The sequence below is a fragment of the Dendropsophus ebraccatus genome, chromosome 5 (assembly GCF_027789765.1).
Source record: "Dendropsophus ebraccatus isolate aDenEbr1 chromosome 5, aDenEbr1.pat, whole genome shotgun sequence".
Classification (NCBI taxonomy): Eukaryota; Metazoa; Chordata; class Amphibia; order Anura; family Hylidae; genus Dendropsophus; species Dendropsophus ebraccatus.
This window is the reverse complement of record NC_091458.1, coordinates 24,554,600-24,581,511: the sequence shown is the minus strand read 5'-3', so window position 1 is coordinate 24,581,511 and position 26,912 is coordinate 24,554,600. Positions and strand designations below refer to the sequence as shown.

General features: G+C 45.5%; 1 long non-coding RNA gene across 1 annotated transcript in view; it reads right to left on the bottom strand.

Annotated features, from left to right (window-relative positions):
- Nucleotides 1-24,937, bottom strand: part of LOC138792356 (uncharacterized) — an 80,348-nt gene extending 55,411 nt beyond the window's left edge. The window contains exons 1-2 of the long non-coding RNA XR_011363132.1: nt 24,882-24,937; nt 22,041-22,249 (exon numbers count right to left, since the gene is read on the bottom strand). This is a non-coding gene — a long non-coding RNA (uncharacterized lncRNA). The remainder of the gene's footprint in view (nt 1-22,040; nt 22,250-24,881) is intronic.
- Between the last annotated feature and the right edge of the window lie 1,975 nt (nt 24,938-26,912).

Sequence of the window (26,912 nt, the reverse complement as noted above, 5' to 3'; positions counted from 1 at the left end):
AGAACGTCACTAATAGGGGATAGAACAAAAACATCTACTCCTATCCCCTATTAGTGATGTTCTGGGGTCACTTCCCTGCACTGAGCCCCCACAGATCTATGTATTCCTATATGTCGTATAATGCACCTAGGACCCAACTAGAACAGCTGCAGGCACTACAACTCCCAGCATATCCCGAGGGCTGCAGACTCAGTACATGCTGGGAGTTGTAGTGCCTGCAGCTGTTGTAGTTGGGTCCTAGGTGCATCATACACTGGATGCTTTGTGGGAGATCAGAATACATAGATCTGTGGGGGCTCAGTGCAGGGACGTGACCCCAGAACAGCACTAATAGGGATAGGGGGAGATGTTTTTGTTGTATCCCCTATTAGTGATGTTCTGGGGTCACTTCCCTGCACTGAGCCCCCACAGATCTATGTATTCTGATCTCCCACAAAGCACCCAGTGTATAGGACCCAACTACAACAGCTGCAGGCACTACAACTCCCAGCATGTACTGACAGTCTGCAGCCCTCAGGATATGCTGGGAGTTGTAGTACCTGCAGCTCTTGTAGTTGGGTCCTAGTTTAAAAGTTTACTGTACTAGTGTACTGTAGTGACCGCGGGGCTGTGTCAGTACACTACCGCAAACCATACACTGACCCATTTAGACCCCAATGGTACACAGGCTCTGCACACTATAGAAGTGATTACAGTGCAGTTACTAATGACTCACAGGTGACGTCTTCTCCGATTGCCGTTGCTCACTTTTTTCTTTCTTCTCCATCTGGTGCAGCCATCATGAAGACTTCTCCGACCACAACTCGTCTGCAGGCGGGCAGCTGGGGGTGACTGGGGAAGGAAGGCAGCTGGGGGAGACTGGGGAAGGGTGGCAGCTGGGGATGGCAGGAGGAACAGCTGGGGTGACAGGGGGAGGGGGAGAAGCTGGGGAGTAGCTGGAGTGACAGGGGGAGCAGGAGAAGCTGGGGAACAGGAGGAGCAGCTGGGGCGATGAAGGCAGCTGGGGCAATGGGGAGAAGCTGGGGCGACAGGGGGAGAAGATGGGGTGGCAGATGGGGTGGCAGGGGGAGGGGGATAAGCTGGGGTGACAGGGGGAGGGGGAGAAGCTGGGGAACAGGGGGAGAAGATGGGGTGGCAGATGGGGTGGCAGGGGGAGGGGGATAAGCTGGGGTGACAGGGGGAGGGGGAGAAGCTGGGGAACAGGGGGAGCAGCTGGGGCGACAGGGGGAGAAGATGGGAGGGCAGCTGGGGTGGCAGGGGGAGAACCTGGGGCGACAGGGGGAGAAGCTGGGGAATGGGGAGAAGCTGGGGAACAGGGGGAGCAGCTGGGGCGACAGGGGGGCAGTTGGGTTAACAGGGAGGGGAGAAGCTGGGGAACAGGGGGAGAAGCTGGGGAATGGGGAGAAGCTGGGGAACAGGGGGAGCAGCTGGGGCGACAGGGGGGCAGTTGGGTTAACAGGGAGGGGAGAAGCTGGGGAACAGGGGGAGAAGCTGGGGCGACAGGGGGAGGGGGAGCAGCTAGGGGTGGCAGGGAAAGGCGGAGAAGCTGGGGAACAGGGGGAGCAGCTGGGGCGACAGGGGGATGAGACCAGCGCAGAGAGACCAGCTGGGGGGGATGCAGAGGGACCAGCGGGGGGGATGCAGAGGGGGGGGGGATGGCAGAGGGACCAGCTGGAGGGGGGCACAGGGACCAGCGGGGGGGGGGGGGGGGGGGGGGCGGTGGATTAGCCGGCCGGCAGGGACAAAGGCAGGCTGGGAAGGAAGGTCCCCCTATGCAGGGCCGGCGTGAGCTTCCGGCACAGACTGTCACACAGGCCGGAAGCTCACATTGCAGCCCCGCGATGCCCGAACTTCCCTGCTCAGCAGCGTGCGTGTGACGTCATCACGCCGCTGCTGAGCAGGGAAGTTCGGGCATCGCGGGGCTGCAATGTGAGCTTCCGGCCTGTGTGACAGTCTGTGTCGGAAGCTCACGCCGGCCCTGCATAGGGGGACCTTCCTTCCCAGCCTGCCTCTGTTCCTGCCGCCCGACTGATCCCTCGGCCGATTGATCACAAGACCCACCGCACCAGCCCCCCCCCCCCCCCCCCGCCGCACCACCCGGGTGCGGATGTCAGCGGCGGGGCGGCGGAGGGGGTAAAAAAAAAAAAAAAATTAAATAAAAAAAGAAATGTGTCCTGCGGCTGCCGCCCCCCGCAGGGCGCCGCCCTAGGCACCGGACCACGGGTGCCTAGTGGCAAATACGGCCCTGTATAGGAGCAGTATTATAGTAGTTATATTCTTATACATAGGAGCAGTATTATAGTAGTTATATTCTTGTATATAGGGGGCAGTATTATAGTAGTTATATTCTTGTATATAGGGAGCAGTATTATAGTAGTTATATTCTTGTAAATAGAGGGCAGTATTATAGTAGTTATATTCTTGTATATAGGAGCAGTATTATAGTAGTTATATTCTTGTATATAGGAGCAGTATTATAGTAGTTATATTCTTGTATATTGGAGCAGTAATATAGTAGTGATATTCCTTTATATAGGGGCAGTATTATAGTAGTTATATTTTTGTACATAGGATCAGTGTTATAGTAGTTATATTCTTGTATATAGGAGCAGTATAATAGTAGTTATGTCAGAAGAAGGGAACGTAGATTATTAGGTTCACCACAACTGTGGATTTGTGTAATACTACTAATAAAAGTATGATTGGCAGCTGGTGGAGGTTTTCCAATCTTCTTAACAGTATCTATAGACACATCTCCGCTATATCTGCATTCTGCTCAGCTACATGTGTATATAACTTAGTTGTATTATCACGGTCACAATCTCTTTTTCATATACGTAATGGAGACATTTGTGTTAACAATTGCCCACACAAAATTCCTCTCTGTTCTATAGATCAGTGCCCCCATGGGATCCATAGAAGACAAAATTCATGGAAATTCAAGACAATTGTTCAGATTTTTTAATTTCTTCCTCCGGGTGAATTATAGCGTGTACATGAATACGGTGCCGCTGTTGTCTGGCTGCCATAGCAACAAAACACGACCTGCCATGCCAGGGAAACAATAAATAAATGCCCCCCTTTGTGTCATACAATGGAATACTATAATGATGTTCATCAGAGGCTTTATAAAAAAAATTGCGTGGTCAAGTTCTTCGAAAAAGAGTCTCATTCTTAGAAGCCATCTCCCATTATTGGACTAATACGCTCCAAAATAATATTTACTATAATGGATACTGGCTGCCCAATGCATAGAGATATTCAGTTAGCGGAAAAAGTAAGTGAACCCTTTGGAGTTGCCCCAATTACTGTACTGATTACTCATAAAATATATCTCATAGTTGTATAAAGCACAATAATAGACAAACACAATGTAACTAAACTAGAAATACATATATCATGTTACAGTTTATATGTTTTACTGAACACTGAGTAAACATCCACAGTGCAGGAAAAGTTGGGCATTCAAATGTTCAGTAGTTTTTAAGGACCGTAAATTATATCGTCCGCAGTCAGCAAAAAATATGTCTGTAGTGCATCCACAGGCCGGGTTCATACTACGTGAAACACTGGCCGTTCTTTGACCCGGACGGTTTATAGAACAGCTAGTGTTAGTGAAGATCACCCCGGCCGGTTCTGATCTTCATTTGTGCTGAATTGGGATGTGGGTGCATCTGTTTGCGCATCTGTTTGCGCCGCACACTCCATTGTGTGACCTGTCAGGGTTGTGCGGCGGCTATTCAATGGAAAGCAGCCGCACAAAACTGACATGTCAGTTTTTTGTGTGGCCGCTAGGGATCCTGGCCGGGGTGTGTCCTATGTGTATACACTTCGTCCGTGATTCCATAGACGGCAGCACGATATAAGTTTCCTAATACTCACGGCAAATAGGCCGTGATTAATAGGAAACTTACGTTGTGTGAACATAGCCATAATGTTCTGCTGGGAACTTTGGGTTACTTGTGGCACATACCATCAACCTAACCATTGTACACACCAAATCCTCCTCTTCATTGTAGTGGATATCGGTAATGACAGTGAAAAAGGCCACAGGGGCCACATTGCAGACATTGTTCAGGAATAGTGTTGAGTGCAGATGCCGAACTGGTTGGGTTCGGAGAACATTGCAGAAGCTGGACAATTCGGCATCTCCACTCAACACTATTTAGGAATGAAGAACACAACAAAAAGATTAAGGGCCCTATTACTCGCTTTGTATAATAAAGACAACAATCAGCCAATCAAAATGATCATCAGCTGGTCATGATGTTTAATCCTTTCTAAAAAAATCATTTAAAAAAAATAAATAATAAACTTCATGAATACCTGTCCATGCACCCCGGTGTCCTTCTAGCTTCTACCCGCTTCCCGCAGCTGCTTCTTGAACTTCTGAAGGAACAGGCCGCTCAGCAAATCACTGGCCGAGATGGGACAGCGCCATGGCCAGTGATTGGCTAAGCAGCCTGGCTCAGACCAGCTCAGAAGTTCTAGCGGCGGCTGCGGGAAGCGGGTAGAAGCTAGAAGAAGAGCGGGGAGCGTGACCAGGTAAGTATAAACTTTACTATTTTACATAATAAGGGACTGCATGGACATCACTAATGATGCACATTAATATAGCCCTAAGGTGTTGACTTGGCTTCCAGATTCCCAAGATCTAAATCCCATCGATCGTCTTCGAGATGTCCCAAAAAAAACAAGTTGGATCCATAGGGGGCTGGTGGCGTCCATTGGGTACTTTTATTATTGTTGCGCCCCTGGCGTGTCCCCCACTCTTCCAATGGATTGGCAGGGGTTGTGGGAAGGCAGGGAAGAGGCATGGCCTCCTCCCGCACCTTAATTTACTATGATTTACACCTGCTCATGCATATGCCCCTTAGTTAATCTGGCGGGACAATTTTGGGCGGGGCGTTATTTAAGACCGGCGTACTTCAACGTAAGTCTTCAAAAATGTCCCCCTATGTCTTGATGGGACTAAGTTGGCACAAGAAGGACCTATATAATATCAGGTGGATGGTTTTAACGTTACGGTGGATTGTTGTCTCGTGACCCTATTCCTATAATGTTGCCCACTGAGTCTTCCCTTTGTGATGTCTTATACACAACATTTGTTTTGTTCCGCCAGAAATCCACAGCCCAACGCTTTCTGTCTCTTAATAGAACAGCGCCGCGCCTGTCGTATGCTGGATACACGTGTGTTTTCCTTACTAATCGGCTCATCATTAGTGTCAGTATCTGGAACATACCAGTATGACGCTTCCGAGATAAATACTAATTATGTGTGAATGGGAACGCTGGGGGTCACAAACACTGCGCTGTCACTTTAAGAAACGACGTTTGATGATGAATTCTTTGAAGTGAGACCCAAAGGGGACGTTTGATGCTTCAGAAAAGTTTCCTTACTTTTGATGTATGTGAATACAATGGGGGCTGAACTACAGGACACCCAGTTACTGTCTATTCTGTCCTTGTCATTATTTCTTTGGCAAGAACAACACATTAGCTATCTTATAGGGGTGTTGTTTTTTACACTGCACTATAAAGTATATACACCTATATACACCTATAGGCCATGTGCAGACAGCGTAAGAGATCGGTCTCTGAAAAGATCATCCTGGTGGGTAGTGCAGTATCGGCCAGATGATCCATGTGCGCCCGCATCAGAACTCCCCACTGCACACTATGGAGCGTGCAGCCGGAGCCGCTCGCTCCATTGTGTGCACTGACAGGGTTTTCTGTGGTCACTATTCACTGAATAGCGGCCGCAGAAAACTGACATGTCAGTTTTCTACGGCGCCGTGAGAGATCCCGGTCGGAGCGTATACTATGTATATACGCTCTGGCTGGGATTCCATAGAAGACAAGGCAACGTATATTTTCGTAAAAAGTACACCCGTTGTTGCCGATTCAGGGGATGTCTTATTTTTCCATGAAGAAGTCATGTCATGTGCACAGTAGGGACAGACCGTATGGTGTGGCGGCCTCCGGCCACCAGGTGGAGCTCTCCACAGCACACTAGTACAGCACAGCAGGGACTGGGTACAGTATGGCAGTAGGCGACGGAATAACGGCAGACTGTGTGCAGCTCTACATCTGGCGATAGGGGACAATGGGGATGGCGGAAGGCGAAGGGCTCCTTGATGTTTTGCCTGCACATTTACAAGCGACAGTCAAGGAAGGGAACATCAGGGTTGGTGGCAGATGACAGTCTTCATGTCCTGCATGCACCTGCTCTGCAATGGACGGTGAAGGTAGGGGACAACGGTGGCGGGCTAATAAGAATCACAGCTGCATGCCCTGGTGTTCTTCCTTTCAGGGGAGGCCTTATATTTAACAATTCTCCAAAACCTCTACTAGGTCTTATTTTCAGGGGAAACAGTATGTATCTATATACTCTGCACTGCTTTTATATCAATCTCTATACTGTACTGTGCCTGCATGTGTATATATATATAATCCGGACTGCCTTCACATGCACCCGAATACTGCACCTTGTGTTCATATCTATCTCTATACTGTACTATGCCTGCATATGTATCTATATGCGATGCCCTGACCCGTGAGGGTCACTTCGCAGTGCAGGTGTTGTGAGCGGGCAGGAACCGGGGCAGCTGCAGGGTATAGAATTGTCACAGTACAGGGCCTGAGGATGGCACAGCTGAGGGACCGGTCTGCAGATACTGCGGTATAATTGCTACTGGGCATGCGATTCTTCGCTGTACCTAGTCAGGGCACCAGTAAACGGACACCAATGGTAACTGGTAGCATCAGTCTCTTCCGGATGCAACCGGGTATATAGCAGACTTGTAAAGACAGAGCTAAGGTGGTGCTGTATAGGCTGAGGTGAAACGTGCCAGATGATGGGAGTAGTAGTGAGAGAGGAATAGAGATGCTGGGTGGACTTAGAGTACTTGCGGTATTAATCTTGACTTGATGAGGAGATGAATAACAGGAACGTCACCCAGATGAGAGGATACTCCAGGCACTTGAGCAGTTGAGCAGCCAGGATCTGTTACAGCAGAGCACCAGACACTCTTCTAAAGGTGAAGAGAGACACAAACCCACGACCTCCTTGCTTGGGAGCAGGGGCCGAAACTCACTAGCAAGGGGAAGTCACATGGTACTCCTGGCCAAAGCTCGACGGCCATTGGAGGAACCATGGTTACAGGGCACGGTCACGTGATCCTCAGCCTTTGCATACCACTGCACAGTATAAAAACATATACAATATACATGAACCTGAGAGTAATAGGGACTACATAGTCAAAGTTGCAGTGCAAATAGTTTCCAGAACAGGCATGGCTGTAATAGCAAAAATAAACTGACAGTGAGAAACAGACAGCGTGTTCTGGGACACTGCATATATACTCCGGAGTGCCTTCACATGCCCCTATATACTGTCTTCCTATGCATCTCTTTAATGCAAAGAGAATAAAACATTTTTGGTTGAAATTGTAAAAAAAAAAGCTAATTTTGGAGCGGGCTGTTTCATTTTTACACCATTCACTGTGCGATAAAAACAACATGTTATCTATATCCCTCATGTTGGCATGATGACAGCAATACCCAATTTATGCAGTTTCTGCTGTTTTACTGCTTTTTGAAAATGTAAAACTTTATTCAAGAAAAAAAAAATATTTTTAGTTGCCATGTTTTGTGGCATGTGACTTGACTTTAAACTTCAAAAGAGACTGTAGAGTTTATCGCAACTGCTCTGGTCTTAGAGGAGAACTCTGGCGAGAAATTATCAACTAGTAACAGAAAGTTATATAGATTTGTAATTTACTTCTATTTAAAAATCCTCCAGTACTTATCAGCTGCTGTATGTCCTCCAAGAAGTGGTGTATTCTTTCCAGTCTGACACAGTGCTCTCTGCTGCCACCTCTGTCCATGTCAGGAACTGTCCAGAGCAGTAGTAAATCCCCTCTCCTGCTCCCTGACATGGACAGAGGTGGCAGCAGAGAGCACTGTGTCAGACTGGAAAGAAAACACCACTTCCTGCAGGACATACAGCAGCTGATAAGTACTGGAAGACTTGAGATGCCTTCCAGATATGTCTTCCTACTAATGTGATATACACACCTCAAGTGAAGCCGTATTTTAGTTTTATAGGCAGCAGCCCACTCATTTTTTTGGCTCAAGTACTATAAGTATCTGTAACGTGTCGGCATTTAAAAAAATGGTTCTGGGGCCGAAAAGTGAAATCTTATCAGGAAAAAGATTAAAAGTAGAATATAAATCATGTGTAAGACAGAAGGCTGAGCTGCCCACATAAATATGGAGACAAATGCAAAGATAACATATGGCGGTGAAGAAAGATTAAAGATATTTATATACAGGGTAAAAGGTTAGAATTCTGCGGCTGCCATCCTATGTAGTGGGTCATCACCACAATCATATACTATGGCCACTGCATATCGGTATACAAACAAATGTATGCCTGTGTGCGAAACTGAGAGGATGCCGCCTTTAAAATAATGGCCATTAACCCCTTAAGGACCGAGCCAAGTTCGTTTTTTGCCGTTTCGTTTTTTCCTCCTTGTGCTTAAAAGGCCATAGCACTTGCAATTTTTCACCTAGAGACCCACATGAGCCCTTATTTTTTGCGCCACTAATTGTACTTCGCAATGACAGGCTGAATTTTTTCATAAAGTACACTGAAAAAGCAGGAATAAATTCAAAGTGTGGTGAAATTGAAAAAAAAAAAGCATTTTGTTTATTTGGGGGGTATTTGTTTTTACGCCATGCGCCCTGGGGTAAAACTGACTTGTTATATATGTTCCTCAAGTCGTTACGATTAAAACCATACAGTATGTAACATGTATAACTTTTCTTGTATCTGATGGCTTGTGAAAAATTCAAACCATTGTTAACAAAAATATGTTCCTTAAAATCGCTCCATTCCCAGGTTTATAGCGCTTTTATCTATGAGGTTGTGTGAGGTGTCATTTTTTGCACCATGATGTGTTCTTTCTATCGGTACATTGATTGCGACTTTTTGATCGCTTTTTATTACGATTTTTCTGGATTTGATGCGACCGAAAATGCGCAATTTTGCACTTTGGGACTTTTTCGCGCTTGCGCCGTTTACTGTGATCTCTCATTGATCTATGCTGTATATAGTAATACAGCATAGATCGAGGAGATAGGCACTTGAAGCAACCGAATGCCGAGTCGGGAGCAGCAACATTACGGCGCAGACCTCGGCGGGGTGAGGACACGGGGATACGGGTGATCTCTGCCACTAGACACCAGGGAAATGCTGCATCAGGTAATCGGATGCAGCTGTCATCTTTGACAGCTGCATCTGATTACCTTATTAGCGGGCACGGCGATTGGACCGTGTCCGCTAATAGCCGCGGTCCCGGGCTACATGCGGCACCTGGGACCGCGGCGGTTCAGAGCAGGGTTGCCGCGCGGCCCCGCTCTGATTACCCTTAACGACCGCAGGACGTTAATATACGCCCGCGGTCGTTAAGGGGTTAAACGACGGCAATCCACTCAATGTCAACAGTGTGTGAACATAACCTTTTTGTGTTTTCAATCCCACTCCTGGTTTTGATTGCAAAATACTTACCAAAAATACTGTGTGAACCTAGCCTTAAAAATGATACAATAATGAGTAAAAATAAAAAATAAATATTTATTTAATTTTTATCAGGGGATTTGAACCAAAGAAACAACTGCTGGTGGTCTCTAGACAAGTGAGTTACCCCTAGACCATCAGACATAACCTGCCTACAGAGGACTGATCTGCAATCAGAGACACTGACTGACAGCCGAGCGAGCAGGAAGCTGGGCAGCATTGATTATTCATAAAGAAGAGGGAGTGGAAAGGAATGGAGAGGTGTGCCAGAGTGCCACACAAACAACTTCTTTTTGACTCTTTATTACAGTTTTCATTTACACAACTCAAGGTGCAATGGGTTCATTGTTTTTTTGGTTCATTGTTTTTTTTGTCACATGTTCTGTTTTATCCTGTCACAGGTGCAGGTGCTTTCCCTCACTTTTCCCACCTATTACACTTCTTCTATCTCATCTTTCCATAGCCCCACCAATCACAACACATTTCAGTTGCCCCTATAAAAGGGAGGTTAGTTCCTGGTAAGAGGTTTGTTTTTTTGTCAGTAGAAGTGAGAAGGGACTGAGACAGTCAAGCGAGCACAATTTATTCTGTGTTTCTGACTATCTCCAGTATGCAGTGTTAAACCCTTGGGAGGGGTAGCCGTCTTCTGAGGAAACCTTGTCCACGCCTGGCATCCCTCTTTACTAATTTAAGGGCAGTAACCAAAACTAGGTACTGACCCCAGTAGGACAAATAGCAGAAAGCTGATGTATCCTACTGTCTGCGCAGGCTCTTCTGGGAAGTCTGCCACACCCAGTTGTAAAGGCCTGGGGCTCGTACTACCCAACCTGGCACAGGGGCAACTGGTTAGGGCAGAAGATAGAACCCTATCTAAACGAGAGTACAAATATTCTTCACTCTTCAACTTATCTTTCTACTAAGCAACATCCCGGCAGAGTACACCACTGCCTGACAAGGTCCTAAGACGCAGCCATTCTCTCTTTTCTGTAGAACTTCTTCTAACTACCTGTCACCTGCACCTGCTCTTAAAGTTATACTACCACTGTACTGTATTGCACTGAAGATTCAAGTAAATTGTTCATCTGGTTAAGTGCTGCACTCGGTCCTATTTTTGTTGCACTAGCACCTGCGATGCCCTGGCCCCTGGGGGCCACTTCCACAGTGCTGGTGTTATGAGCGGGCAATGACCGGGGCAGCTGCAGGGGTTATACTTGTCACGGTATAGGCCTGAGGGCGGCACAGCTGTAGGGCCGGTCTGTGGAATCTGCGGGTGATGATGGGCATGCGATTCTTCGCTGCACTTAGTCAGGGCACCAGTTAGTGGACACCAATGCCAGGGTTCAGTAACAGCGGTTTTATTATAGATGAGGTAACTAGTAGCAACAGTTCTGTCCGGATGCAACCGGGTATATAGCAGGCTTTGACAAATAAAGCAGGAGTGGTGCTGCATAGGCTGTGATAGGTAACCGTAGTGGTGGAGCAGGCAGCTTTAGCCACAGCAGCAGAAGCAGCAGTGCTGGTTGCTGTAATGGACGGGCCTGCCGTAGTGGAAGCTGCAGGAGCAGCAGCAGGCATAGCGGTTGCAGCTGTAGTCGCAGGCGGCAATGCAGCGAGGGCCTACTGAATGTACTTGATCAGCTGTATAATCTTAGGCCCGCGCCCGAGCACCCATGGAGGTAGAGGCGGCGAATCACGCCCTGGAGGCTGCCACAGACCGGGGAATATGGAGGCCCTGGCGGAGTTCTCCCCTTTTGGGCCAGGAAACGGAGGCAGGGAAGTTGGTCCACTAACGATCAGATCCCTCTCTGGCAAGGTGGATCCTCCGGAGGATAAGGCAACCTCGGGAGTGCTGGAGCAACCGGATCTGGTGAGACACTGGCGATGGAGACAGGCTCTTCGTCCGGACCAGAGGACACTGGTGTAGAGCCCCAACTGTTATCGCTGGCGGAGGGTAGCGGCACTAGCAGGCACGCAGGATTGAGCGGAGGCAGACGCTCAGGCAGTGTAGGCAGCACAAGTGCTGGGGCTGCAGGCAGGTGCTCCTCGTAGGCCGCCATCTTACTGTGCACCGACCGGATCTTGTAGCCAGAAAGGGAGGAGCAGAGGGCTGGAGGATCAGGTCTCAGAGTCTGCCCGACAACAGTGACGTCATCCGGCCCAGGCAGCCAATCAGGAGCAGTCTATGGCGCCGGGCGATTCCCGCGCTTTGGCAGCATGGCTGTTAACCCCCTCCTCACCGGGGTATGGCGCAGCCAGAAATTGAAGAAGACGGCAGCCATCTTGTGTACAGTTCAGGGCCCGAAACACTTCAATCAACCCCATAGCAATCAGCAAAGTCTCTAGGGGGTTTCAGTACAGTTCTGGGGGCACTGACAGTTGGCACAACACAGTCTGTATCCTGTTTGTGACGCCAAAAATGCGATGCCCTGGCCCTGGGGGCCACTTCCGCAGTGCTGGTGTTATGAGTGGGCAATGACCGGGACAGCTGCAGGGGTTATACTTGTCACGGTATAGGCCTGAGGGCGGCACAGCTGTAGGGCCGGTCTGTGGAATCTGCGGGTGATGATGGGCATGCGATTCCTCGCTGCACTTAGTCAGGGCACCAGTTAGTGGACACCAATGCCAGGGTTCAGTAACAGCGGTTTTATTATAGATGAGGTAACTAGTAGCAACAGTTCTCTCCGGATGCAACCGGGTATATAGCAGGCTTTGACAAATAAGGCAGGAGTGGTGCTGCATAGGCTGTGAGAATACGTGCCGGATGATGGGAGTAGGAGTATGAGAGAAATAGCGTTGCTGGGTAGTTTACTGGAGAAGAATACTTGCTGTGAATCCTTGCAGCGATGAGGAGAGATAACGGAATGACACCAAGATGAGAGAGAAGACTCCGGACACTTGAGCAGACAGATACAGCCGAAGACTTGAATACAGCAGAGCACTCGATCCACACTTCTAGTGGTGAAGTGGGAGCTGCAGAGAAGAAGCCCAACTCCTCTGAGGTAGGAGAGGGACAACACACATCCTCCTTGCTTGGAAGCAGGGGGAAGACCAACTTGTTAGGAGGAAGTGGGAGGTCACATGGTTGCTCCTGGCAAGAGCTAGTCGGCCATTGGAGGAACCATGGTTACAGGGCACTGGCACGGTCACGTGATCAACAGCCTTGCATACCACTGTACAATGTAATAACACACAGGAACACATGAGAATACACATTACCAGAGAATACTAGGGGAAAACCAGCAACAGTTGCAGTGCAAACACTTACCAGAACAGGCATGGACACAGCAATAGAAATGGCCATAATAAAAGTAGTAGTCCTTGCGTGATCTGGGACACTGCACACCTACACACACACTTGGGCTATCCTCTCTGTCAAGCAGTGTTCGTTTGTCCAGGGATGGGTTCCAACACCACTCGTGGCCACCGTGACAAGTGCCCAAATGACCCTACACCCACCTAGAATCCCCAACCCCACATAGGTTACCCCGGCACTCGGCAGATGTCTATAAGCACATTTATTAGGAGGATTTGCTGGACCCCTGATGTCAGTTTGAGCAATGACTGCAGGTTTAAATACATAAGAAAATAGATTAAAAATATAAAATATAAATGAAACTGGGTGCGGGGGCTCAACCAGAATTTCCTATATGATGAATTCCAGAGAGATGAAGCAAATAGATGAAAAGGTCTATGGAAGTTAGGAGTGAACGGAACAAGAGCTGAAAGTAAGATGATAAGAAGTGATATGTTATGTTGGGAGCCCAGGAATGTGCAGTTTGTGTCTCACATCCTTCTATAGGAGAGGGAAACGTCTTGGCAAAACAGAGAGGAAGGTGCCCTGGAGGATGAGATCAGACAGACAACCGCTATGACTATAGGCGATAGATTGGTGTTTCTTAGTGGTTTCATAAATTTGTTCCCATCTAGGAAGATGATTCTGAGGTCCATTCTGCATCTTTACAGAACAGGTATCTGGCCTGTAGTGATTTCATTGTAATGTTTGCTCTTGTCATCATGTATATAAAGGACATATCATTAGTAAGATCACAAAGGTATTTTCACACAAGCAAAAATCGCATCTGTGTGAAGTGCTGCTCTACAGATCATGTGACCTCTGTCTCAGAAGGGAGGGGGGAGGACAGAGGAGTGGAGACATAGTGGACCAGGAAGTGAGGATTTTCAGCAGCTTCAGGGTGTAAGGGCCCTATTCCACCGAACGATTATCGTTCGCATAATCGTTAACGATTAAGGATCTCAAACGACCGCTATTGCGAAAGACCTGAAAACGTTCACTCAGTTTCATGGAACGATAATCGTTACTTATGATCGTATTTGCGATCGTTTTTTTTCTTCGCTATTTCTTCGCTATTGCGTTTGTATCTACTGCAAATGACCGAACGACGTGTTATTTAATGCGAACGTTTTGCGAACGAGCAACGATAAAAATAGGTCCAGGTCTTATAAAGCGATCAACGATTTCTCGTTTGGTCGTTAATCATTAACTGCATTTTAACCGAACGATTATCGTTTAGATTCGAACGATTTAACGATAATCTAAACGATAATCGTCCGGTGGAATAGGGCCCTAAGCCAGGATGTCCTGCAGACAAATGGGCCAATTTATGTAATAGAAACCTGTTCCAACAAGCTTAGATTATGGGTGGGGAATGAACAGGGTCAAATCATTCTTAGGGTACAAACACACAGGCCGGATCTGCAGCGGATTCCTCGCAGCAAGGCAGCGCACTGATTGGCTGACAATAAATACAAAAAAATTATATTTTACAAAACTGAATAAATCTCATTCTTCAGCATCTCGGCACTCTGGGACATGGAGGGGGGTCATGAGAAAAAGAAAGATCTGACATAACCATAAAAGAAACACAGAGCTCTGGGTTTTATCCGCCTACGTCTGTGATCCAGAGCGGAAAGGACTGCACTGCTGACACCTCCAGTTCTGGTCTGGACATTCCTAGATGGGTGTCTATACTTTGATGTTACACTTCTTAGCAGTCACTTCTCGGCTGTAGCTGGGATTGGCTCGACATCTGTCTATAAGTATATACCCAGAGCTCTCAAAACAAAACTGTAGATTGTAATATATATATATATATATATATATATATAAAATTATATATATACATATACATACAGTGGTACCTTGGTTTAAGAGTAACTTGGTTTAAGAGCGTTTTGGTTTAAGAGCTCACAGTTTTTCAAAATTGTGACTTGGTTTAATGGTTTAAGAGCATTGCTTTGGTGTAAGAGCTCCCTGTACTGGATGGGAGGGGGAGTAGGGGAGGGACATGGTCTGCATAGCGGGGTCTACAGCACTGTACTCTGACCCAGGAAGTCTCCCTCACCTTCCAGATCATAGCAGATCCACTTCAGGCTGGGGCTTACATCAGAAGACAGGACTGTGGAGGTAATCTCTCCATAGCTGTAACCCCTCTCTCCCCGGACAGAGAGCGCTGCATGTATGTGCCCACATCTGTCCTGCTCATTCCTTCATGCTCCCTGCAGTCTCTGTCAGCCCTCGTGTTTCCCATCCTCTCCATTACTGTACAGTAACTTATAATATCACAGATTCTGCTGTTTCTGAATGTTTGTTTCATCTGTTTTACATGTTATTCAGAATAATAAATCATTATTTTTGGGGTGTGGAACCAATTGTCTGCATTTCTATGATTTGTTATGGGAAAATTTGCTTTGGTTTAAGAGTGGATTTGGATTACAAGCGCCGCCCCGGAAAGAATTATGCTCCTAATCCAAGGCATCACTGTATATATATATATATATATATATATATATATATATATACTGTATATATATATATATATATATATATATATATATATATATATATTAAAATATATATATATATATCCTCACAAAACTATTAATGCAAACATAAAGCTAATACTAATAAGGCCGACACCTAAAAAATAAATTTCAGCTTCTGCAGAACCTCATAGGCTTCACATTGTGCCCCCTCTGGGTGGCCATATTTCTCAATTGCTCCTGATTGATTCAGATACATGAACTCTTCAGCAAGCGATGCAGGTTATTTTCCTTACTTTTAACACCATCTATCACCTTTCTGTCTGCACTGTATCCTCGGAGTCTCGTGTACTGTAGTAGTGACCTGCGAGGCCGGTACAGACACATCAGTGTGTGTATAATCCTTTTACGCTATGTTCTCGGAGGGGAAGGGGGGAGGGTGTTTTTGTTCCAGACAGATTATAGTTAACAAGTGAGGGCAAAGATTCATTAGGACTAACCTTGCTCTATTAAGGAAAGCTTTTAAGAGCTTAGGAAAACAGTCTTTTATGTCGTCTTTTATGTCTGACTCAATTAAGATGCGTCACCTATAAGAAGACACAATGTTCTGAAATGTGGTAAAATATGATTGTTCTTTTAGAAATCTCCAACATGATCCCCTGCCATGCTGAACATCAACCATCCAAGCAAAACGCCCCATTCGCCATATTAAGTGAGAATAAGGCTGAGGCCACTCCCCTGCTCACCTAAACACCAATCATAAACAACAGTCTGTGGCAGGGATCCACCCCCGCCTAAGATTCTATAGACAATAACTAAAGTAGGTATTAAAGTGAATCTGTAGTGGCGGACACGCCTCCCCCCCCCCCCACACACACACCTCCAGTACCAATCTTTAGTGCCCCTCATTGTATGGCTGGTCCTGGATGTCTGCTGGAGCTAGTATTTGCTATGAAGACAATAGGGGAGATTTATCAAACATTGTGTGAAGTGAAACTGGCTCAGTTGCCCCTAGCAACCAATCAGATTCCACCTTTCATTTTCCAAAGAGTCTGTGAGGAATGAAAGGTGGAATCTGATTAGTTGCTAGGGGCAACTGAGCCAGTTTCACTTTACACCATGTTTGATACATCTCCGCCAATGTTTATTGCAGCTTTGGGGTGTAAAGTAGGGCCTCTCTCCTCTCCTTCTTCTGCCGTCACGCTTCTAGGCTGCATCTTTATCATCGGCAGGCCTAGGGTCGAGATACTGTAGGCTCCGCCCCATTGACACCCTGCCAGCAGAATAAAAGTTGTTTTTATCCCAATTTTCGGCCCCAGCAGACATACAGACCTCAGGGTCAGCCATGTAATGAGGCGCACTAAAGAATGGTAGGGGGGCTGTCAGGAAGTACAGATTCACTTTAAGCATCCTCCCACATTTATGTCCCCTCCCACTACTCTAGAAGTTCCTTTTTTCCATTACAGGAGGTTAGCCAATACAGGACCTCTGAAAAGGATTTAGAACACTTTAGAGGACTCTTACTTGTAATACTCCACTTCTGCAGTGCCACTACAGGTAAAATGGAGACCCACCAGCACCTTCTCACAATGAATAATGGGTGTTCCTCCAGCTGGACCCTTGGGTAAAAGCCAGATATATAACTATATGCTCAAACTGGGAAATCAGCTAACTTTATTGCTTTGACGCTAGACCTTCTTGACTCTAACCCTGCTTACTACTCTTCACTACAAAGTCCTATGTGTATAAGCTCAGATTCATTTTGCTGTATTGGGTCAAATCAGAGTGGCTTGTTGGTGCACCCACTGTCCCATCCTTCCCTTATTAACACACTGTCTATCGTGGTGGCCATATTGGTTGCAACTAGAGATGAGCAAACCTGGAGCATGCTCGAGTCCATCCGAACCCGAACTTTCGGCATTTGATTAGCGGTGGCTGCTGAAGTTGGATAAAGCCCTAAGGCTATGTGGAAATCATGGATATAGTCATTGGCTGTATCCATGTTTTCCAGACAACCAGAGCTTTATCCAAGTTCAGCAGCCCCCGCTAATCAAATGCCTATCGTTCGGGTTCGGATGGACTAGAACCCGAACCCGGTTCACTCATCTAGAGTTGTAACCCAGACTTCCAGAAATTATTTTATTTAACAGCTTAAGGCTATGTTCACACAACATATTTTTTCATATTTCTACGGCTGTTGTTGCCGATTGCAACAACGGCCGTAGTTAATATGAAAAAATACGTTGGCTTGCTGTCTATGGGGTCCCGGCCGGAGCATATGCGCATAGTATATGTTCCGGTCGGGATCCCTAGTGGTGCCGCAAACAACTGACATGTCAGTTTTTTGCGGCCGCTATTCATTGAATAGTGGCCGCAGAAAACTCTCTCAGTGCACACTATGAAGCGAGCAACTATGGGGAGTTCTGATGCAGGCGCGCACAGATGCGCCCGCATGAGAACTCCGCGGGCCGAAAGATCATCTGGTCGGTACTGCAGTACCGGCCGGGATGATCTTTTCAGAGACCGGCCGCTCCGTGACCTGGCCGGCCACGGACGGTCTCTTACGCCATGAACATGGCCTAAAGGGGGATTTTTTTTTACCTTTCAAATCAACTGGTTCCAGAAAGTTATACAGATATGTAAACTATTTCTATTTAAAAATCTCCGGTCTTCCAGTACTTATCTGCTGCTGTATGTCCCACAGGAAGTGGTGTATTCTTTCCAGTCTGACACAGTGCTCTCTGCTTCCACCTCTGTCCATGTCAGGAACTGTCCGGAACAGAAGTAGTTTTATATGGGGATTTGCTCCTGCTCTGGACAGTTCCTGACATGGACAGAAGTGGCAGCAGAGAACACTTTGTCAGACTGGAGAGAATCCACCACTTCCTGCAGGACATACAGCAGCTGATAAGTATGGGAAGACTTGAGTTTTTAAATAGAAGTTAATTACAAACCTATCTAACTTAGATTTTTTCCCTGCTGGAGTACCCCTTTAACAGGTGAGTGCAATATAACTACTTAGCAGTTAAATAGTGCAGTTATGTTAGAATTAATAGCACGTGTTCTGTTGTGCCAGCAGTCAGTTTATCATAGCGCTCACTCTCGACGTGCCTAATGAATCACACAGATAAGTCATCAGAAGCATGAACAAGGCTTTCACCATCTGTATGAAAGACGGAGCCATGGACCTGCTAAGTGTAAATGGTGAGTAATCACTCAGAACAGACTCCATCTCACGTCCTCCACCCTAATTATTATGTACACATTGATTTTCTGCCATCCTGTTCATTCTCTATGGGTAAAATGGGGTCATGCTGGAAGTGTAACGATTTCGGCATTTTCTGTGGAATTTACTTTGTAAATTATGAAAATTTGCAGTTTCTATGCATCCGAGATGCTCAGAGGTGTATAAATGTTTGTGCGCGCAGTTCATTTAGCGTGATTATATCAGTAAGTGGCCTAGAAAAAAAAAAAGATTACTTTCCACACCTTTTATTGAGGAAAATCATGGTCTGTTCGTGACTAATTTGAAAAGTATAGGGTTGTTATGGCAACCAGGTGCCCACAGTCACTTAAAGGGGATTTCTATTATTATTTAAAGGGGTTTAAAGAGGTATTCTGGTGTCAGAGAATTAATTGTGCTTAAAGGGGTATTCTGCTCAAACATATCTTTTTATATGTTGCTGCCCATCGTGAGACTAAAAATTCCTTTAATACTTGTTATTATCTAGTCAGTCTCCTTCCCCCAGTTCTTAGCTGCTGCTTTCTGCGGAAGACACAAAAAACTGTGTGTGACCTTTTATCTTCGTCTCCCCCTCCTCCCCCTCCCTTCTGAGAGAGCTGATGTAAACAAGTCCCTATCTGCAACTTTAAGCAACTTTGTAATGCCAGTAGGATTAATCACAGTGAGTTAATCAGCAACTTGACCTTAGAATAAAGAGACTCTGTCAGTAGGTTTCTGCTGTCCTATCTCAGGGTAGCATAAACTAGTGATAGAGAAGCTTAACAGAATGATGTATCACTAACAATGTTCTGTGCAGATGATCCAGAGATCTCCTCCTGAATAACATAGACAATAAGTAGTCCTCTCCATTATGTGCATGAGCTCAGTAGCCCTGGATATTCATGAGAAGCAAAAAACTCCGCCCACCAGCTGCTGATTGGAGTTACCCATCCATGCTGTGTATAGGCAGTCAACTGTCAATCACAAGCTGGAGGGCAGGGAAGGGGTGTGGCAAGAACCCTATTCTCCTGCATATTAGGAGAACGGCTGAACAGAATGATATAAGTAATACACCGATCTGTTCATCTTTTCTGTTACTAGTTTATGCTGCCCTCATTTAAGGCAGCATAAACCTAGTAACAGATTCTCTTAACCTTTCCGGGATTACAAAAACTCACACACAGTTTGTTGTGTCTTCAGCAGAAAGCAGCTCAGAACTGGGGGAAGGAGTCTGAATAGATAATAACAAGTGTGGAAGAAATTTTTAGTTTAACCATGGGCAGCAACATATCAAAAGTTATGTTTGAGTGGAATACCCCTTAAAATAAAACTATCACCTTAAGATATCTAACTTACTAATATAGAGTTGTACTATTAGTACTGGCTTCACCATGTTTTTCCTCACTCACCTGACAGGGAATAGTGTAGTCTTTTCATTTTCAGCTTGGTATTGTCTCCCTAGCTCCTCCCTCCTCTTTATTACGGGCAGCTGGGGAGGGAAGGGGACCAGGACAAACTGGATTGGGTTTCCAATATGTTAAATCTGATGTATCTGTAGATCTGTAGGTATAGTTGGATTGAAAGGTTGATCCACCTCTCTCCTGGGTTGACCTTTGGTGGTAACTTTTCATTACGCACAATGCCACCAACCTCTTTTATACAGTAATCATGAAACATTATGCAATGTAACATCACCTGTGTACAGCTACAATAATAACACATCCCCATATAATGGAAGGGAGATAGAGTTGGCTGAATTCCCAACTAGAGTGTGCAGCAGTAACAGGAAGTCCACTACAGGAGGTCAATAAACAGGCAGTAAAGACCACAGAAGAAGGAAAGTATGAAAACCACAATATACAATTTGTAATCTTCCAGTAGTACAGAGCTGTACTAATCTAAGGAGCCATACAGTATATGCAGAATATAAATACTTCCAACTTCATACACAGCACTGTGGTGGTATTGTCTCCCCTAGGACGATCGCTACAGACTAGAGACTAGACTTACACAGAAAAGCACATGAGGGCAGCAGTCTGTGTGCTGCCCAGGAAAGCTGATATTTCTGCAGAATGTGGTTTTTCTAGATTTACATGGATATTATTTTCTTTATATTAGAGGTTGCTGGTTTTACATTGTAATTTAAGCCCCAAGTGTTCCCAGAAATTCCCCCGTACTGCCCTTAGCTCCGGCGCTGTGTATCAGAACTGAAGCCGCAATCTCCAGCATCTGCATCGTATTTCCTCTCAGCCGCTCGGCACTATAATTTAGGTCTCACTTGGGCCGGACAATAAAATGATCCAGCGCAATGACTTATCTGCAGCTTTCTGGACACAAGTCAGCTGGAATGACAAATATTTGGCGAAATTCTACAAAAAAAAATTAGTTCTTGGAACGTCTGTCTATTATCCAACAGGATGTTTGATTCTTCCCAGATCCACTTTATAATTGTAGGCGTGGGAGCTGTGAACACAGTAACTATACAGTATATAGGCTGCACAGGGTACCCAGAAGTGGAGAGTTTCAAGGGTTTTTTCAAGAGGTTTTCCCAGGAAAAATTTATCTATGACATATTCTCATAATAGGCCAGAGCCTTGGTGTCAGAGCAAGGTAGAAGACAGCTCCATATACTGTGTAGTGGTCATGCTAGGTTACTGCAGCCCATTTCTTATTCATTTCAATGGAAGCTGAATTGTAGTAACCCAGATTGGCCACAACACAATGCATGGAGCTGTTACTTCCTGTTCTGTTTAACTATATGTCATGGCACAACCTTTCAAACAGCTAAGGGTAGGGATGACAACATTGCACTAATCTCCAATTGATGACCTTCTTTCATGTCTTCCAGCCAGCACAGGACCCGTATCAGATAGATACAAAGTCATGGATGACACCCAGTACCCTATAAATACCAACTAATGAGTTACCTTAAAGGGGTTTTCCAACATTGAAACGTATTTGCTAATAAACATATATTGTAATGTTATTTTTAATACCTTTTAATCTTTCATGCTTTCCTTCTGCTTCTGATGCTCTTTTGTCTCCATTGTCCCACTTCCTGTCTAGAGTACATTCTAAACTGGAACACAGCTCTATCTCCCACTAATGACATGTTATTGACTATAACTTTACTCACAGTAGCCTCCTACATAGTGGGAGGGAGATAGAGATGGATGAATTTCTGACTAGAGTGCACAGCAGAAACAGGAAGTCTATTACAGAATGTACTCTAGACAGGAAGTGGCGCATTAAAGACAACAGAGCAGGCAGTTTACATCTGTGACAGAAGAAAAGCAGAAAAACTCCCCAGAAAGGAAGTAAAATAATGTTATAAAATATTATGTTAATTTATTGGAGGATGAAAATAGGTTTTATCATTGGAAATCCCCTTTAAGTGCCAGCCCCTCTACCTATAGGAAAGGACATTCATATCCAAATCCATCCTGGACTTACCCTGACTTTCCATTAAATTTAAAGCTGACAGTGATGAACACCCATAAGGATCCAACCTTATATCCAGCTGTTTTCCATCCTGGTCGCTTTTATCTGCCTTGTCCCTTGGATAGCATTTGACTTGGCAAAAGATATTACAGATGGTGCAGAATGTGCTACTGAGATCCTTGCGGAAGGACAGAGACCCTGACACCAAAGCCTCTTGCAGTCTATGGAGGCAAAAAACAAATCCTCTAATGTCTTCTGATTCTACAAAAACAGATTATAGGTGAATAATTGTGTCTGCATTTAAGGATGTGTTGGCACAGTAGGTATTATACACCTTTAGCCAGTGATGACCAACCCAATGGAGGCTCTGAGCACAAATGTGAACAAAGCTTTATTACAGTATTAATAATAAAATCTAAAAGGTTATATGTGGTCAAGCAAGAAATAAACCCTAGTGGGAAGTGGTTATCTCCAGAGTCATTTCTCAATTGGGTTGTCTTCTGCTTGACATTGGGAGAACCTTATGTCAGAACCTAGACCTAGCCCTGGTGGACCTACTGTATCTATCCCTGGTGGACCTATCTATTACCAGAGGACATATCTATCCCTGGAGGACCTATATATCTCTGGTGGACCTATTGATCAGTGGTGCACCTATCTATCACTGGTGCACCTTTCTATCACTGGAGGACTCATCTATCCCAGGTGGACGAATCTATCCCTGGTTGACCTTTCTATCTCTGGTTGGCTAAGTGCTTAGATACCTCTAAGCTCTACACTATGGATACATAACATAAATATATCAGTCAGTAGATTTTCTGAGATTACGGCCTCTGATGTTGGGTCAGAGCCCCTGCTGACTTCTCAGAAGTGCTGAGAAGAGGTTTTTTAGCTACACCACATTCCGAGATTTGTCAGCCATCCAGATGACTTTGCCAGAATTTCCACTTAGTCATTGGCTCCGAATCCACATCGAATGCTCTCGTGACCTCTCAGTACATTGGATATGACAGAGAGAACATATCTTGTAGAAAACATTCTATTTAAGTGTCCCGTATCTCTCTTTGAAATCAATGTCCTCATATCGGGAGAAGAATTTGCATTAAACTGAAATGTCTGGGCTGTACCAAGATGAACTCAAGTGAACCACGAATGGTTAACCAATGATTCATTTACACATTTTTTACAGTTTATCATATTCACTAATACTCTGTGGTCTGATCACTGATGTTGGTTTATTGCGATGCGGTACAAGGAGTCTATCACCAGGGCAGGGCTGTACATGCTGAACAGAATTGTAACATAAAATGCTCTTACACAGCTTAAAGGGGGTTTTAGGGAAGCAAAAAATACGTCGGAATACTCTTTGCACATGTTTATTCTCCTTACGAAGATCTAGTTAATGGTGAGTTTTAACCCCTTCGGGACCAGGCTAATTTTCTTTTTTTCGTTTTCGTTTTTTCCTCCTTGTGCTTAAAAGGCCATAGCACTTGCATTTTTACACCTACAGACCCACATGAGCCCTTATTTTTTGCGTCACTAATTGTACTTTGCAATGACAGGCTGAATTTTTGCATAAAGTATACTACGAAACCAGAAAAAAATTCAAAGTGTGGTGAAATTTAAAAAAAAAAAGTATTTCTTTTATTTGGGGGGAATGTGTTTTTACGCCATTCGCCCTGGGGTAAAACTGACTTGTTATGCATGTTCCTCAAGTCGTTACGATTAAAATGATATATAACATGTATAACTTATATTTTATCTGATGGCCTGTAAAAAAATTTAAACCATTGTTAACAAATATACGTTCCTTAAAATCGCTCCATTCCCAGGCTTATAGCGCTTTTATCCTTTGGTCTATGGGGCTGTGTCAGGTGTCATTTTTTGCGCCATGATGTTTACTTTCTATCGATACCTTGATTGCGCATATACGACTTTTTGATCGCTTTTTATTACATTTTTTTCTGGATTTGATGCGACCAAAAATGCGCAATTTTGCACTTTGGGATTTTTTTTGCGCTGACGCCGTTTACCGTGCGAGATCAGGAATGTGATTAATTAATAGTTCGGGCGATTACGCACGCGGTGATAGCAAACATGTTTATTTATTTATTTGTTTACTTTTATTTATAACCTGGGAAAAGGGGGGTGATTCAAACTTTTATTGGGGGAGGGGGCTTTTTACTAATGACAACACTTTTTTTTTTTTTACACATATACTAGAAGCCCCCCTGGGGTTAGTGTTATTCTCCCCTGGGGTTAGGGTTATTCCCTCTGGGGTTAGGCTTATTCCCCCTGGGGTTAGGGTTATTCCCCCTGGGGGACTTCTAGTACATACACTGTGATCTCTCATTGAGATCTTTGCTGTATAGTTATAGTTACAGCAAAGATCAATGAGATCGGCACTCATTTGCTTTCGGCTGCTGCAGCTGAATACAAACGAGTGCCGAGGCGGGGCGCCATCTTGGACGAGTCCCCGGCCGGCATCAGACAGGGAGATCGCTCCTCCGGGACAACGTCCCGGAGGAGCGATCTCCGCCACTAGACACCAGGGAAGTGCTGTATCCGGTAATCGGATGCAGCTGTCATGTTTGACAGCTGCATCTGATTACTGTATTAGTGGCCACGGCGATCGGACCGTGCCCGCTAATACCGGCGGTCCCGGGCTACAAGCGGCACCCGGGACCCCCGCGATTCAGAGCGGCGTCGCTGCACGGCCCCGCTCTGAACGCCCGCACCCGCGCGAGGACGTACAGTTACGTCCTCGTGCGGGAAAGGGTTAAAGGGGTATTCTGGTATCAGCCTGGTAAATTGCATTTAAATAAAGCTATCACCTCAAGATATATAACTTACTGATATAGCGTTATCACTAATAGTACTGGCTTTAGTGGCCATTGTGTGATTCACCCATGATGGGAAGTTGAAACTGGCTCAGTTGCCCCTAGCAACCAATCAGATTCCACCTTTCATTTTCCAAAGAGTCTGTGAGGAATGAAAGGTGGAATCTGATTGGTTGCTAGGGGGAACTGAGCCAGTTTCACTTTACACCATGTTTGATACATCTCCCCCAATGTGTATTGTGTCCAACTTCATGGCTCCTCCTTCTCTCCTCTCTCCAAAGACAATGCATCATCCTCTGATGTCACAGGAGGCTTGGTTGGATTTTGCCCCACCCTCTGAGGAATGTTACCACCTCTGATCAGCCCTTTCAACCTGCATCCCCATCTCTCTGTCATATACACAGATACATATATATCTTTATTGGGATATTTAGGGACAGTAAGGTGTAATTACAGCAGGCTGCCTTGTGCTGAGTGATGCTATAGAAGGAGCAGACAGGGAATGTATACAGCAAGTGCTGTAAGCTTATTGATCATGCAATAATCTGCAGTGAAATCAAATGCTCTGCAACAGCTATGGCCCGAGAACTAGCATGAGTGGTGAGGGAGTGGAGTAGGCTGGGAGTGAGAGGGCTGTGATAAAAAACTTAGGAAAAACAATACATTCCATTCTGGGAAAGGTAGTACTTAGCATCTGTTCAACCAAGAAGTAGAACCAGGATGTACTTAGACCCCATAACAAATGGATTTTTGGTGGTTTCAGAACTGGTGAGCAATTCAATATGCTTCTGCAGCATGTTATTTTTTATTTTATTTTACCTGAGGTTGGAGTACCCCTTGGGGATGCTCCATGGGAAGAAGTACGTAAAGACCTCCTCTCCACAAGAAGGATAACTGTCTCTCTAGTGCCCTCTATAGTGGACTTCTTTGTCCTTCCAAGACTTCAAGGTCAGTAGAACTCTGTACTGATGAGGAGAAAAGATTCTGTGTCACCACCTTCATCTCTTTTCTCATTCCTGAACAATGTCTGCAGTGTTGCCAGGACATTATTCTTCTAAAAGATTAGGCCCCGCATCACAGTAACATCCACATGATACTAGGACACAAGGTTTCCCGCAGAACATTGTCTATGACACTACCCCTCCCCCATCTTGTCTTCTACCCATAGTGCATCCTGGTGTTATCTCTTCCCCAGGTAAGTGACGCACGTGTACCCGGCCGTCCATATGATCTAAGACATGATCCACCAGACCAGCCGCCTTCTGTGTCCAGCAGTGCTGCTTACATGCCCATTGTATTATCCCTTTTTCGGAGAACATTTTTGGTTCTCACTAAAGATTATTTCCGGATTTGGCATGAATTACCGCTCATCTTCTATCGCTGCACATGTTTACGCTGGAGAATGGCTGGAAATTTTTTCAGATGACCATCACCCCATGCAAAAGGCCCCAGTGAGTGTACAAAATAGCTGCTGTGACCACTCCTAAGGTTTCGGCTATCCCTCCGATAGATTTTTTCAGTGTTATTTTTCATGCTGAGCTCCTTCACTACCACTGACAGCTCTTTGGACCAAATATATTTCCCGGAACAGCAACCAAATTCAAAGGAGAAGTCAGTTGATTTATAAAATATGGCAGCCGGCAGGGATAGGGGGGAAATTGATAACAAGTACTTTATAACCCGTGGCCTCGGCGAGCGGCAGGACCGGTCTCAGGACCCCCACCGGGCTCTGCGATCTCCGGCGCTGACATGTCACGACCCGGCTAATGGACTTGCTGCTCAGCCACTCAGTGACTGGGGTGGGACGCTACAGTCATTGATTGGCTGAGTGACCCATCCATCAGTCGGGACAGGCCTTATCCCATGAGTCGTGACATCTTTGCCAAAAGCACATTCCCATAGTGTACAAAAAATTATTACTGGCACCAGTGACGTCTTATATACTGGGCTAGAACCTTCAGCGCCTCGCCCCTATTTTTGGCATGTGGGATATCACTGGGGTCCGATAAAGTAGTGACTTCTCCAGCACATGATCATATGGAAC